Here is a 14,657-nt window from a genome sequence, read left to right on the forward strand (position 1 = left end):
CTCCTCCTCCTCCCTTCTCCCCTCCTCCCTCCTCCTCCTCCTCCCTCCTCCCTCCAACTCTCCAAACCCTAAACTTTTTTTGTACTTTTCTTGTATAATGTAGTTTTTTTTACTGTTTTTCAGTAAGAAAATTAATTATTTTTATTTATAGTAAGTGCTTAGTTGAATTAATAGAACTATTTTATTTTTAGTAAGAAAATTTATGTATATGAGATTTGATGATCTAATTAAAATTTCACTATAAAACTAGTTTATTTTTAGTAAGAAAATTAATAGAACTAGTTTATTTTTAGTAAGTGCTTACTGGAACTAGTTAAATTAATAGAACTAGTTGAATTTATGTCATTATCACTTTGTCATCAAAGAATGCTATATGAGATTTGATGATCTAATTAAAAATTTACTCAGTGGAATATATAGGCTTTGTAGAGTCGTGTCTCCTTGGAGTGATCGACATCCGAGCTACCTCTACTTCTTCTACACCCGAGTCGGTGAGCTTAAAGTCCACCTCCTCTTTTATCCACTCCTCGGTGTGTTTAATAGAGTAGAACTAGGGTATTTAGTCGGTGAGCTCATGGGCGAATGCTTATGATAATTGATCCGGATGGAATTGCAAGTTTAAGCATGAACATCTTTGTATCGCTGGGAAAATCCGAGTGGCCTATGTTTTGCTGGAGTGTTTATTCATTTCCACACCGGCAAATTTCAGGCGCTCGATATGTACTATTTTAGCAAAGGTCATGCCATAATTTTTTTGTGAATTTAAGCATGACTTGTGCTAGAATATGTAGGAAATATCGAGTGCCCTAGATTTGTGTGTTGAGTATCTTGGTAGTTGCCTTCAACCGATTTTCAATTAATGTTTCAACTATGAACATAGGAAATGTCTGGGGACGAAAAGGATTTCGTTATTTGCGAATACTGCGAAGACGAGCACGGCCTATGCGACAGAATCTTCCTACATGATGATAGGCGCTTCAGCATCAAGCTGAACGAGAACTTCTAAGTGGATACAGCAAGTCACAACGACAAGTCTTTTTTCTTAATTAAGCATGACATCTGCTTCATTTGCTTCAACTTATAATTTTCATTTTCTACTATTCTACTAGCGTATCCCCTGCCATGCAAGAGTTTTTGTCTTGGATAAGATAGGTTTCAGTCCTATGAAAACTATGGAGGTAAAGAGAATTTACTTGAAGACTGAGCATGGTTATACTTTCCACGCAAAATTATACAACGCAGACACCTACACCTATTTTGAATGCAAAACTTGGCAAGCACTATGTAAGACTTATGCATTTGAGCCTGATATGGTTATCACTTTTGATATTCATCTGAAAGATGATATTGAAGGTAATATCGACAACTGGGTCGATGTGCACACGCCTCCAGCTCTACCATCATGTGAGTTTCTCAACCATATTTATGTCTTGGATATTGTTTATTCAAAAATAGTTGACAACTATTTTCTATTGACAACTTATTTCCATTCAAGCAAACATGTCCGACGCTTGGTAGACATGACCGTCCACTGTGCCGGGGCTGAACTAAATTACGAGGAGATAAGTCATTATGTTTCATGGCTTCAGGATCTTGATGTTGTCAAGACAAATTATTTTCGTGGACCTAAAAATCTTAGTACTCAAAACGTGCGACCAATAGTGTTCGTATTGAACTACGGTCACATCTATTTAGGAAAGATGGTAAGATTTTTACTATTTGTCCTCAGTGCGTCTTTTGCATACATTATTTTTAAGCTAAACTTCATTGCTAAGTATGTTACTACGATGTTCTTCAACAGGGACTCTCGATGAATGTTGTGCCTCATTGGATTGAGACTAAAGGTCGCATGAGAATTGTTAGTTTATGACCAAGACATCCTACATTGCACTTTAGTGCATTCAGGATTTCTCAAAGTGAGGAAGTTTTTATAGTCAAATACTGGAGAAAAATTGTGAAGGATCATAGAGAAGTACTCACTACTAGGAAAAGGCCTACTAGTGGCGCACCTGTTTTGCCTACTAATGGCGCACCACGGGTGCGCCACTAGCATCACGCCATTAGTATTTTTTACAAATGGCGCACCACGGGTGCACCATTATTATCTGGTATACTAATGGCGCACCACGCAGTGCGCCATTAGTATGCCTCCCAAGGACCATATATACCCATGCGCTTTGGCTTACTAATGGCGCACTAGTTGATGATGCGCCACTAGTGCGCTCTGGCTTACTAATGGCGCACTAGTTGGTGGTGCGCCACTAGTATGAATATTAGGAATTTTTTTTCTTTTCTGATATTTGCACAGGTTACATAATATATTACTGGACAGAATATAGACAGCACCACATAGCAAAAGCAGATTCATCGAATACAATAGAAGATTAGTCTCCGAATACAATTCATCGTATTAGTCTCTGAATTCAAAAGACCGAACAAAGATAGAACATTACAAGTCTCGAGACCACGAGTAGCGAGTTTGTCTTCACATTACAAGTCGATATCGATCATCTAAACTACCATCACATAGAAGAGAGCTGCGGTCATCATGATGAACATCATCGTGATGAAACTGGTCTTCATCCGGTTCCTCCTCCGCTCCCTCCTCTCTCCCGCTAGATAGCACGCGTATCTAGATTCCGCCTCCGCCCTAGTGGGGTACCCTTTGTAACTGTTATCGCTGAAATGGTGAACCTGTCTCCGACACTCCTCCCAGTCATCGTAGACTCCGGGAACCTTACCCTTGTACATGACATACGACGGCATCTCTATGCACTAGCCAAACAAAATGTTAGTAGCAATTCACAGACAATACATAAGCAATATATAAGTATGCAACAAAAGGATCAGAAGAGAAAAGCAAGACATTAATAGCACGATTCATGGTCCTACTAATAAATAGCACCGATTACATCTAAGTTGAACGACTGTCCAAACCAAAGAGACATACAAGTTCATTAAAGTTTAATTACAACATGAGCTAATCGATATTTCAGAACTACACATAGCATCACTACTTTCGACTCGACTCAGGGACCGGAGTGTGGATGAAGCCGCCGTCTCTCGTGATGGTCATGAAATTGCGGGCATTGTCAGCCTGCATTTGTAGCATTGTGTCTATGTCACTATTGGACGGTTGATGTTTGAGGTAGAATTTCCCCGAGGTACGAAGGACATCTTGATGGATGATTTCCGCAAACTCCGACTGGATGCGAAAGAATTCTTGTCTGATGTCCGCGTCCTGGGTTGCCGACAATCTTGCGGCCCAATCTTTGAGATTATTTGGTAGCAGAAGGTGATTATGGTCTCGTACGATCGCTCGCATGTGATGGAGGGCGTAGTAGGCATCCTTATGACCTCCAGGCGGCACCTTGACGCAGGGGAACGTCGTATTGTGGGCGAACACGTGCTTGCCATACCTATGAACTGGCCTGGTGAAGGTGCCTCCAGATCTGGCGTAGCCAGGGAGAACATCATCCAGAACTTTCTTGATATTTGCGTAGTCTTTCTTCGACTGACGGTCCGAGTCGAAATACGTGGCCATGGAATATTTCGGGCTTAAGAGGATGAGTGTGCAATGTGTGTCACTGCACAAAACACGGAATGTTAGAAAAAAAAAGAACGATCGAAATCTAAGAAATCATATGTTACGGGGCGGTGAGGGGATGACTTACTCGGGAAAGTAAGGCACGAGGAAGTTATCCTTATCTGGGTTTGCCAGAATGACGCCTTTGAGGTAAGAACTCGCGACTTGCCGGTCCCCAGCGCTGCCTAAGATCTTGGCACGCATGTAGAAGGGGTCAACTATCACAATGTCCGGGGCCTTGTCTCTAATGATCCGCATCTCCATACTCTGCGAAAATAGCCGAAAGAAGGTGTAGTGCAGCGGATGAAGGTTAAACATAGTGAAGATGTCATCAAACCGCAGGATGATCGTACCCCCGATGGCGTTATCCACAAAGCCCTTGCCCTCTGGCACCTTGGCCATGAAAACCTGGTATGCCACATCATTCTCGGAGAGACGCCGCTTCTCCAAAGAAAGACCACTATCATGCAGACTCTGCATAGCACCGGTTGTAGCATTGAGAAGATTAGTCGGTAGCATCGGCCTACCCGCCACATGCACCCTCCTCGAGATATCCTTAGGTGAAGGTGGACCGTCCTAAGCACGGATCATACTCGGTGCCGGCTGGCTGGCACCCTTGTTACTCTTTCTTTTCTGTCCCTTCTTCTTCTGCTGTAATGGGATCGAGTTCTGCTCACATACCGCCTTCTTGAGTGTGTTGGGGCTGATAATATTTGGCACCTCGGCTATCTAAGGCTCCGTGAAGGCGGTAGCTAGAGGTGTCTCCTGAGAACTGAACGCCAGACGACGCCTGTTGCAATTTGGTTTCTCCGCGGTACCAGCATGATCGCGGTCGTCTTTTTTAGGGTTGGGTTCTTGAGAAGGAGGCCCGAAGAATTTGTCACCGTACCCATGTTCGGCAAAGTACTTATCAACGTTTGTAAATGTACCGTCGTCATTGTCGTTGTCGTCCGGATCTTATGCCATATGCATGTTCGGATCCTGTGCCATAGGGATGTCCGGCATGTCCGGTAGCATTGCGGCGGTCTTGCCATGGCTTGGCACCGGCACGACTGGCGGTGTTGTCTGTGGGGTGGTGTCCCTCGCCCCCAAACGAACCTGGCTCTTCAGCCAAAGCAGGGGCCAGCTTATGTAGCGCTGCGGGTCATCACATCATCTTCCTCGGCCCCAGCGGGTCGAATCGGAGGCAACAACTCGTCACACCCTGGCAGCACCCGAACTAGTTCAACCCTATACACGGTGTGTGGCATCGGATTACCGTGGAACACGGGGTTGCCCGGTTGAACGATTCTGCCCTTGGCGACATCGATCAACTCGCCGCCCACGAAGTGTAGGAGAGTGCATGGAACGTCGGCGGTTCCATGTGAAAACATGTAGGGTGTCAGGGATGCCCAGTCAAAGGCAATGAGATGAAGTCATCGGCCGAGAGGCTTAATTAGTTACCGTGATGGCGTCGAGCTCGGCTAATGTCGAGGCACCGCCTACGGCAGGCGTGCAACTAACGGAGGGGCCGCTTGCTGCCGAGGTGCCGGCTGGCATACACCCGGGTGCATTAAGCTCCAATGCCTGTGCCGGCATCGGAGACACCAATACCGCCTCCGCCGGAGACACCAATGTCGCCGCTTGCATGTTGTGCGAGTTGTAGGCCGTGAAGCTGGGAACCGGGGGCAGCCCCTGTTGGTCGCCCGCAATCCACGTCGTCAGCCCCTGAATCAAGGTAGGCACAATGGCGGTGAGCGTCGATCCCAGTTGTTGTTGCACTTGCTCTTGGACAATCTCCAGAATCCACGCCACTTGTGCCTTGAGTTCTTGAACCTCACGCGACTGGCTTTCCGAGCTGGTCTTTCTCTCCTTTCGCCCACCAGCGTTATAGTATGATGACCATTTTGTGGACAAGCCTTTGCCGGCCACACGACCAGTTAACGACGGCTTACTGAGCTTATCCTTGTTTTTCATTACGTTCAACTCCCTATTTAGAGTGTTGTACCAAGGGGTGCTCTGAGATGACCCTGCGCTACTGCTTTCAGTCTCCTGTGGAAGGAATGTGAAACATTTAGGAATTTGGCTTCATTAATTAGAATGCAACCATATGGAGCTAATTACGCGGGGGTGTATTCCTTACCAGAACAAGCTCAAGCGCCCTGGTCTTCGGATTCGTGCTAAGCTCCTTTGTTACCGGGTCCTCCTTGTACCGGGCCCTGACATAGTTCCTGGTCTGCTTGTCACGGTATTTCTCGAAGCGGGGCGGTAGGCCTTGCTCGGCACGCTCCGTGTCCTCCTTGTCGCATATAGGCTCCGCCACTCTGTAACCGCCACTCTGTAACCGCCGGGACCGCGTTTGTGTTCCCCTAAGTTCAACTCCCGCATTTCTTTCCCCCACTGACATGATTCGGAGGTTGCGCTGCTCTCGCACTTGATGTTGAACTCCTTGTAGTCATCTTCGCTGATCGAAGGATTTTTCGCCTTGATCTTCTCATAACTATCACCTTTGTCAATCATTCTCTTCACCACGCTTCTCCATGTAGACATGGTCGTGCTCATCGTCATGAGGGCGGCACTATTCACTTTATTCCCTGAGAGCTGTGTGTTTGCAAAGTCAGCGGGGAACTTGTATCGTTCGTGTAGCTTTTTGAAGAGGAGGTTGCGCAAATTCCCTTGGTCCTTATGCCTTAGGTTCTCGGTGTTGATCGAGACGGTGCTCCGAAGAATGCACCCGAGCTGAAGCGAGTACCCCTTGACTAATTCTTTGGGCGACGTTGGATGCCCGTCAGAGTTCACTTGAGTAAATTCCTCCTTGACGGTGTGGAGCACGTGCGGGCGCCGGTCCTTCCGTTGCCTCTTCGGTTGGCTACCATATGTGTGTGCGCTGCCATCATCAGTGGTGGCATCCTCGGCAGCACCATCAGTGGTGTCATCCCCGATGCCACTAGGGGTTGTGTAGTCAGGATCGGTGTCTTCCGCAGCGTCCTCATAGCGGTGAGGTTCTTCCTCCACCTCCTGGGACAGATCCCAGAATTGCTTGCCCGAACCGCCGGCCTCATCGTTGTGGGCCATGTTTCGCTCTAAATAGGCAAAAAATTGGTCAAAAGGTTGGTTATTGTCAAGAACAAGATCATGGTCTCATCATTTAGGGTTTGTCGACCCGAGGCATCCTAAAAGCTAAGCTTTTATCATTTAGGGTTTGTCGACGCCGAGGCACCCTAAAAGCCTAAGCTTTCATCATTTAGGTTTTTATCAACACCGAGGCACCCTAAAAGCCAAGGTTTTATAGTTTAGGGTTTGTCGATGTTGAGGCACCCTAAATGCTAAGTTAAGTTTTCATCATTTAGGGTTTATCGATGCCGAGGCACCCTAGCTAGGTTGACGCTGAGGCAGTTGATCCTACTTAATTGAGTACTAAGATACCCTGGCCCATGCATTAGTCGCAAGTACCCCGTATGTCCTATTTTTAGCAAAGTCATGCTAAAATTCACGGAAAATTTCATCATGACCTTTGCTGAAAATAGGACATATGGAGTACCCAAATTTGCCAGAACGGAAGTTAATCGACATTCCGGCAAACTCAAGGGCCTCTAGGGGTACCTGCAAAATCATTAACCCTGCGTAATGAAGTCGCCAATGGGTCATTTCAGAAGATCACAAGTAGCATCATCACAAGTACAACATCATCACAAGTACAGCAGCAGTACTAGTGAATACAGGCATAACAGCAGCAGCAGTTAAGAAAAAGTTGCAGAAGCTTGTAAAACTATACTTTGAAGTTGAAGCTTTTATGAAGAAGAAAATCCAGCCGGATAACTTTCCTCCTTAAATCACTACACTATTGACTGTTCATTCACTACACTGTTGACTGTTCATTCACCAAATTTACCATACAAATAGGAGTACTGTACTAGAGTACTCTAACATCCAAATAACTCATGATGGCGCAAAAAGTTCAAATGGTGAGTAGCTTAGCTTGGCAAGTCTCAGACTCATTTGTGCACTGGTAACTAGTTTTTTATAGCAACCAACAACAACACTGATCAGGGAGCCGCCTGCATATTTCTAAAAGAGAAGGAAAATTCTGTTTGCTCGTAAACTTGCTAGAGGCAACAAAAGTAGTGTAAGTTATCGCTGTTCCACACACACTTAGTTCCAATTCATGACCATTTCAAGTTAAATGTTCTTCCTATCTTCTAGGCCCATCTAAGCATGTCTGTCCACTCAATAACTCTGCGACTACTTCTAATGGAGGAGAGGAGGAACAACAGAGGTGGCTACTCACATCTGCTTCTGGTGGGTGTTGAGGTAGGACTTCTCACAGTACTCGGAGGCGGAGTAGAGCTGCGGCCACAGGTTCTTGAGCTCCTGCATCAAGACGGCCACCAGTACTAATGTGTTAACAAATTTCGGCCAGTATAAGTGTATAACCAAGACAAAGCTCCTGCTCTCTGAAACTGAATGTTACTGCTAAGCTTTGATTTCAGGTCAAGACGGTGCAGATAAAACAACATAATCTTTTTCCTTTTCATATATCACCAGTCATAGCACGTTTCACTGCTAACATGTTTAAACCAAAACATTTGCTCATCTGAAGCATTATCACAAACACCTATCATGCAAAATCATTTCACAAGTAAACTTTATCATGCACCAGAAAAAATCGTGCAGCAAGTATTCATCAGGAAATGGCCATCGTTATATTCTCACAACACCCAATCTAGCGCAAGTACTCATCCAATGCAAAAATCAGGGAAAAAATGAACAGACAGAGGATGCAAGAGGAAGGAGAGAGGGGGTGAGGGAAGAGGGAGGAGGAAGAAGGGGGGACGAAGGAGTGGTGGCTACCTGCCTATGGATTGGTCGCCGGCGTAGCTCCCGGAGGAGGCGTTGCTGGGCAGGAGGCGCTGCTGGTGGGAGCGGCTGCTCGACGGAGGGAGGCGCTGCGGGCTCCTATGCCGGCTGCGGGGAAGCGGAGGCTTCGGATGGCTGGGTGCGCCGCGGCGTCGGGCTGGCAGTCGTGGCGGCAGGCCGTCGACGGCGAGGACCGAGACGGCGAGGCTGGGCGCGGGGGTCGTCGGAGCGGAAGGAGGGGGCGTGAGGGTGTGGCGAGGGGGGAAGTGGATCTGGCGAGGGAGGGACGAAGGGATCGGGCGAATTAGCTAGGGGGGAAGATTACTAATGGCGCACCCCCTGGAGGTGCGCCATTAGTATGTTTTTTATAGCAATGGCGCACCCCCGAGCGGTGCGCCATAAGTAATCTTTTTTTAGATAGTAATGGCGCACCAGCCAGCGGTGCGCCATAAGTAATTTATTATTATTATTATTTGTTTCATCTAATATTTTTTTAGAAAATGAATATGAATATGAAACAGTAATAAATTTGTATAAAAATAGTAATAATTTTTTAAAAAATATCTTCAAATTTGTTATTTGAAAATATTTATGAATATAAAAAAATATCATCAAATTTTTTATTTGAAAATATCATCAAATTTGTTATTTGAAAATATAATCAATTTTGTTTTTTTAGTTGCATTCATTTGTGATGGTGGAGTGGGGGAAGGTGCGGGGGGTCGTCGGTGGTGGTGGAGCGGGGGAGGGTGCGAGGGTGTCCTCGGCGGTGGTGGAGCGGGGGAGGGTGCGGTGGGTCGGCGGCGGCGGTGGCGCGGGGGATGGTGCGGTGGGTCGTCGGTGGCGGTGGAGCGGGGGAGAGTGCGGGGGTGTCCTCTGCGGCGGTGGAGCGGGGGAGGGTGCGGTGGGTCGTCGGCAGCGGTGTAGCGGGGGAGGGTGCGGGGGGTGCTCGGCGGCGAGGGGGATCTGGCGAGGGGGGATAGCGATCGAGATGGAGGGGGATCGAGATCGAGTGTCCTCATGAATATTCAATATTTTTTCATATTGAATTTGAAAAAATATTCATGAATTCAAAAAGTGCCCATGAAATTTAAAAATATTCATGAGTTCAAAAAGTGCCCATGAAATACAATCGAGAAATGAAGGCTACAATTTAAATACAATCGATCTTAGCTAGCTATCTGTTCACAATCTTCTTGCCCTTATTTTTCGGACGGACGTCCTTTAGGTAGGGTGGTCCTGCTTCTTCTTGTGGTGTATGCTGGTACTTCATCGTCGTCGTCATGTTCCATCTTCGGGTCGCCGTACTTGTCGAAGTCTTGCTCATTGGTGACTCCATCCATTCCGATGATCTTCCTTTTGCCTCTCCTCACGACAACACGACTGGGCTTTGACGGGTCGGTAATGAAGAAGCATTGATCCACTTGGGAAGCCAGTACCCATGGCTCATTTTTCACGGTGACGTTTGCGCCCGCGGTCTTGGATTTGGCTTCGGGTATAACCATGGTGGTGAAATACCGGTCTTCTTTTATGATGCTCTTGGCCCATCTGACACGGAACATCGGGACGTTCTCTCCAGCGTAGCTCAGCTCCCAGATCTCCTCGATCCGTCCATAGTATCTGTCCTTGTCGTTACCGGTGTAGGATTCCATCGTTACCCCGGAGTTCTGATAACCATCGCTCTTCATGTCATCGGTGTAGAATGTGTAGCCGTTGATATCGTACGCCTCATAGGTCATCAGGTTGTGCTCGGTGCCCTGTGATAAGGCGAATATGAGTTTTTCTTCTGCGAAAGAATCCTCATGTAAAGGGTACCACAGAAGCTTCTTCTTGAACCAACGCGTGAAACATGAGTTGTGCTCTTTGATTATATCTCCGTCCGTCCTCTGTTGGCCTCGGTCATTCACTACTAGGGAAAACCCTAGTAGTAGCGCTGGTTTTGTGCTCACTAGTAGCGCGGGTTGGCGCGCTACTAATAAGGCGCTACAGCTATTGCTTAGCAGTAACGCGTGCCGCACGTGCTACTGCTCGGACAAATAGCTGCAGCGCTTGTTCACTCCCACGCCGCTGCTAATGTAACTACTGGCAGCGTGTTTTCTTTCCATCGCTACTAGTATTGTTTTTTTATTTTTTTTATTTTTAGTGCATTTATGCGCCATCGTACAAATATTGGTACAATACCAGTTATGAGGTTTACATCATTATGTCCATAACAGTGTGTCAAATGAAGGTGGATTAGGTTCAAGTGGAGGCAATATGTGGTGCATGTCAAAAGTATACTACTAATCCAAACTTGATCTAGTTTGGACTAGTAGTACTTTCGATGTGCACCACATGTTGCCTCCACTTGAATCTAATCCGCCAGCACAAGCTATTTAATCATCATCATAATCATTAGCACCAACAATATTTATTTAATCACCACTAACACTAGCTAATAATAATCATCAGTCATTACCACCAACACTAGCTATTTTATCATCATAGTAATAGTGTAGCACATCATCATCCTCAAACTCATTTCTAGCTAATCACTCATGCTGCTCTCTCTTAGGTAAAACAACATAAAACATGTGTAGCTCTCCTCCTTGATCAAGCTGGAGCATGCAGATGAACCTGTCTCCTAATTTTGGGTAGCACATCTGTTTGCTGCCCCCTAGTACTTGTCTGCGCTCCCCCATCACATATCTGGTCCAGTCTTGCACTATTAAGCATTCATCGTTGATCTTGAATGCACTAAAGTAACATGTAGGATATCTTGTCCGTAAGCTAATAATACTCATGGTACCTTTAGTCTCGATCCCATAAGGCACAACATTCATCGGGAGTCCCTGTTGAAGAACATCGTATGGTCACATACTTAGCAATGAAGTTTAGATTCACAAATAATGTATGAAAAGATGCACTGAGGACAAATAGTAAAAATCTTACCATCCTTCCTAAATAGATGTGACCGTAGTTCATGACGAACACTATTGGTCGCACGTTTTCAGTACTAAGATTTCTAAGTCCAGGAAGAAAATTTGTCTTGACGGTATCAAGATCCTCAAGCCATGAAACATAATGACTTAGCTCCTCGCAGTTTAGTTCAGCCCCGGGACAGTAGTAGGTCCTGTCTACCAAGCACGGGACATGTTTGCTTGCACCGAAATAAGCTGACAATACAAATTAGTTGTCAACTATTTTTGAATAAACAATATCAAAGACATAAATATGGTTGAGAAACTTACATTTTGGTGTAACTGGAGGTGTCTGCACATCGACCCAGATGTCGGTATTACCTTCAATATCATCTTCCGGATGAATATCAAAGGTGATAACCATATCAGGCTCAAATGCATAAGTCTTGCATAGTGCTCGCCATGTTTTGCATCCAAAATAGGTGTAGTCGTCTGAATTGTATAATTTTGCGTGGAAAATATAACCATGCTCGGTCTTCAAATAAACATTCTTTACCTCCATAGTATGACTGAGACCTATCTTATCCAATACAAAAACTCTTGCATGGCAGGGGATACGCTAGTAGAATAGTAAAAAAAAATATAAGTTGAAGCAAATGTCATGCTTAATTACGAAAAAAGACTTGTCGTTGTGACTTACTATATCCACTTCGAAGTTCTCGTCCAGCTTGATGCTGAAGCGCCTATCATCATCTAGGAAGATTCCGTCACACAGGCCGCACTCGTCTTCGCGGTATTTGCAAATACCGAAATCCTTTTTGTCGTCAGACATTTCCTATGTTCATAGTTAAAACATTAATTGAAAATCGATAAAAGACAACTACCAGGATACTCAACACACAAATCCGGGGCACTCGATATTTCCTACATATTCTGGCAAAAGTCATGCCAAAATTCGGAAAAATCCAGCATGACCTTTGCGAAAATAGGATATATCGAGCGCCTGAAATTTGCCGGAACGGAAATGAATCAACACTCCGGCAAAACATAGGCCACTCGGAGGTGTAACCTGCAAACATGACCGGCCACTTGGATATTGAGCAACACAAGATATAAATTTCAAAATATCTTATAAGACTCAAATTAGCATGCATTCAATAAGAAAAAGTAAATCATCTCATGCGTCCGTACATCGTCGAATATTATCACTAATACATCCCGAATAGTGTCATACATATAACATCACTAGTACAACTAAAACCCTAGCACACGACGGGTATCGGCGTGGGCGGTGGACAACCACAGAGAAGGAACCATCACGGGATCATAGCTCCAGTGAGATCCCTGGAGAACCTGCCAGGTATTGGAGAACCTGTGCTCCCACACAAACAAGTAGCGACGGACGTGCGCGTCCTCCTCACTGACACGGTGACGCACCACCTCCGCGGAGTCCTCGAGCCTCTGGACCATCACTGGCCAACGCAACCGCCACCAAAGAAGGTTCGGGTCGATGACAGGCTGGCTCCTCACCAACCTGCGCCCCCCGGTAGGTAGCGCCTCCCAGTACCACCCCGGCGGAGCCCAGTCCTGGACATGGCCAATCTGGTCAAGCAGGTGTCGTCCTCTGCCGACTCGACGATGAGGATGCGGGATAGGCATCGTCAACGTCGATGCGGGAAAATTAATTTAACTAAAAAAATAGCAACAAGTTCTTACTAACTAGTTCTATTAATTCAACTAGTTCTTACTAAAAATAAACTTACTATAAATAAAAATATTCTAGTACCTAATTAGTACCTAGTTCTTACTAACTAATTAGTACCTAAGAACTACTGCCCTAATTACCATCTAATTTGATGAGCCTATAGGGGTGGAAAGTGGTAGAAACCCTAACTAATTTGATGGAGGTAGAAACCCTAGGCAGAGGTAGGGGAGAGGGAGGAGCAGGCGTGCTCACCTCGGGTGCCTGCGACGAGGGAGGGGCAGGCGGCGTCGAGGCCGTGGTCGGGGCTCCGGGGCGGCGTTGAGGTCGGGGGGCGGGGGCGACGTCCGGGGCGGCGTTGAGGTCGGGGTCGGGGGCGGCATCCCGGGCGGCGTTGAGGTCGGGGGTGGGGCCGGCATTGAATCTGGGGTCGGGGGCGGCGTGGGGAGAGCGCGCGGCGGCCGAGGGGTGACGGCGGTGGCGAGAGTGGAGTTGATTTGGGGGATGAAGTGGCCGGGGAAGGACGAACCGCGTGGTTAAGTCAGAAGTACCAGCAGCGCGTTCCAGAAATGGCGCTACTGCTACGTTAGCTACAGCGCGTTCTGGAATACATGATGCAGCTAAGGAGATTAGCAGTAGCGTTGGGCCATTATATGCGCTACTGCTAGGTTGTGCTAGCCATGTGTTCCCAGTTCAAACGTAGCAGCAGCGCTTTTCGCTAGTACGCGCTACTTCTAAAGTCATAGCAGTAGCGCGGTTTATTTACACGTGCTGCTACTAAGTAGCAGCAACGCTTGATTTTGTACAGCGCTACTGGTAAAATTCTGTGTATAGGCTTTTCCCTAGTAGTGATTGTACGTCTTCTCAATAAAGTTTTTTTCTCTACCACCCAAGGATCGACCACGTCTATGTGTTGTGGCGCGACTTGGTTTTCTCTTTCAAAGTCGGCCAGTCAACCCTCCAAGTCGACATGCATTTCGCGGTGACCCCATCCAGCGAGCTTGCCGAGGTGCCTATTGACGGGCAGACCAACGGGGTTCTCGATGCCTAGATAATTCATGCAGTAGGAGATGCACTCTTTGGTCAGAAAGCCCTTGGCTATGCTTCCCTCTGGACGTGACATGTTGCGAATGTATCCTTTGATGACACCATTCATCCTTTCAAACGACATCATGCTATGCAGGAACGTCGGCCCGAGTTGGATGATATCCTCCATGATATGGACCAGCAGATGCACCATAACGTCGAAGAATGCGGGCGGGAAGTACATCTCAAGCTCGCATAGTATCACCACGATCTCTTCCTCTAGCCTTCTGAGTTGCCTCATGCCAACCAACTTCCGAGAGATGACGTCGAAAAAGTTGCATAGGCCAAATAGTGTTTCACGGACGTGCGCGTTCATGAACCCACGGATTGCAACTAGAAGTATTTGCGTCATCAGCACGTGACAGTCGTGAGACTTCATCCCGCTGAACTTCTGCTTCGCTGGGTCTAGGTATCTTCTTATCTTCCCCGCGTAACCGTAAGGAAGTTTTACTCCTAGGAAGCAGGTGAAAAACTGCTCGATCTCCTCCTGACTTAGAGTGAAGCACGCGGGAGGGTAGTCATTTCCGGTCTTCTTGGCCTTTTTGCC

The sequence above is a fragment of the Triticum urartu genome, chromosome 6, assembly GCF_003073215.2.
Source record: "Triticum urartu cultivar G1812 chromosome 6, Tu2.1, whole genome shotgun sequence".
NCBI lineage: Eukaryota > Viridiplantae > Streptophyta > Magnoliopsida > Poales > Poaceae > Triticum > Triticum urartu.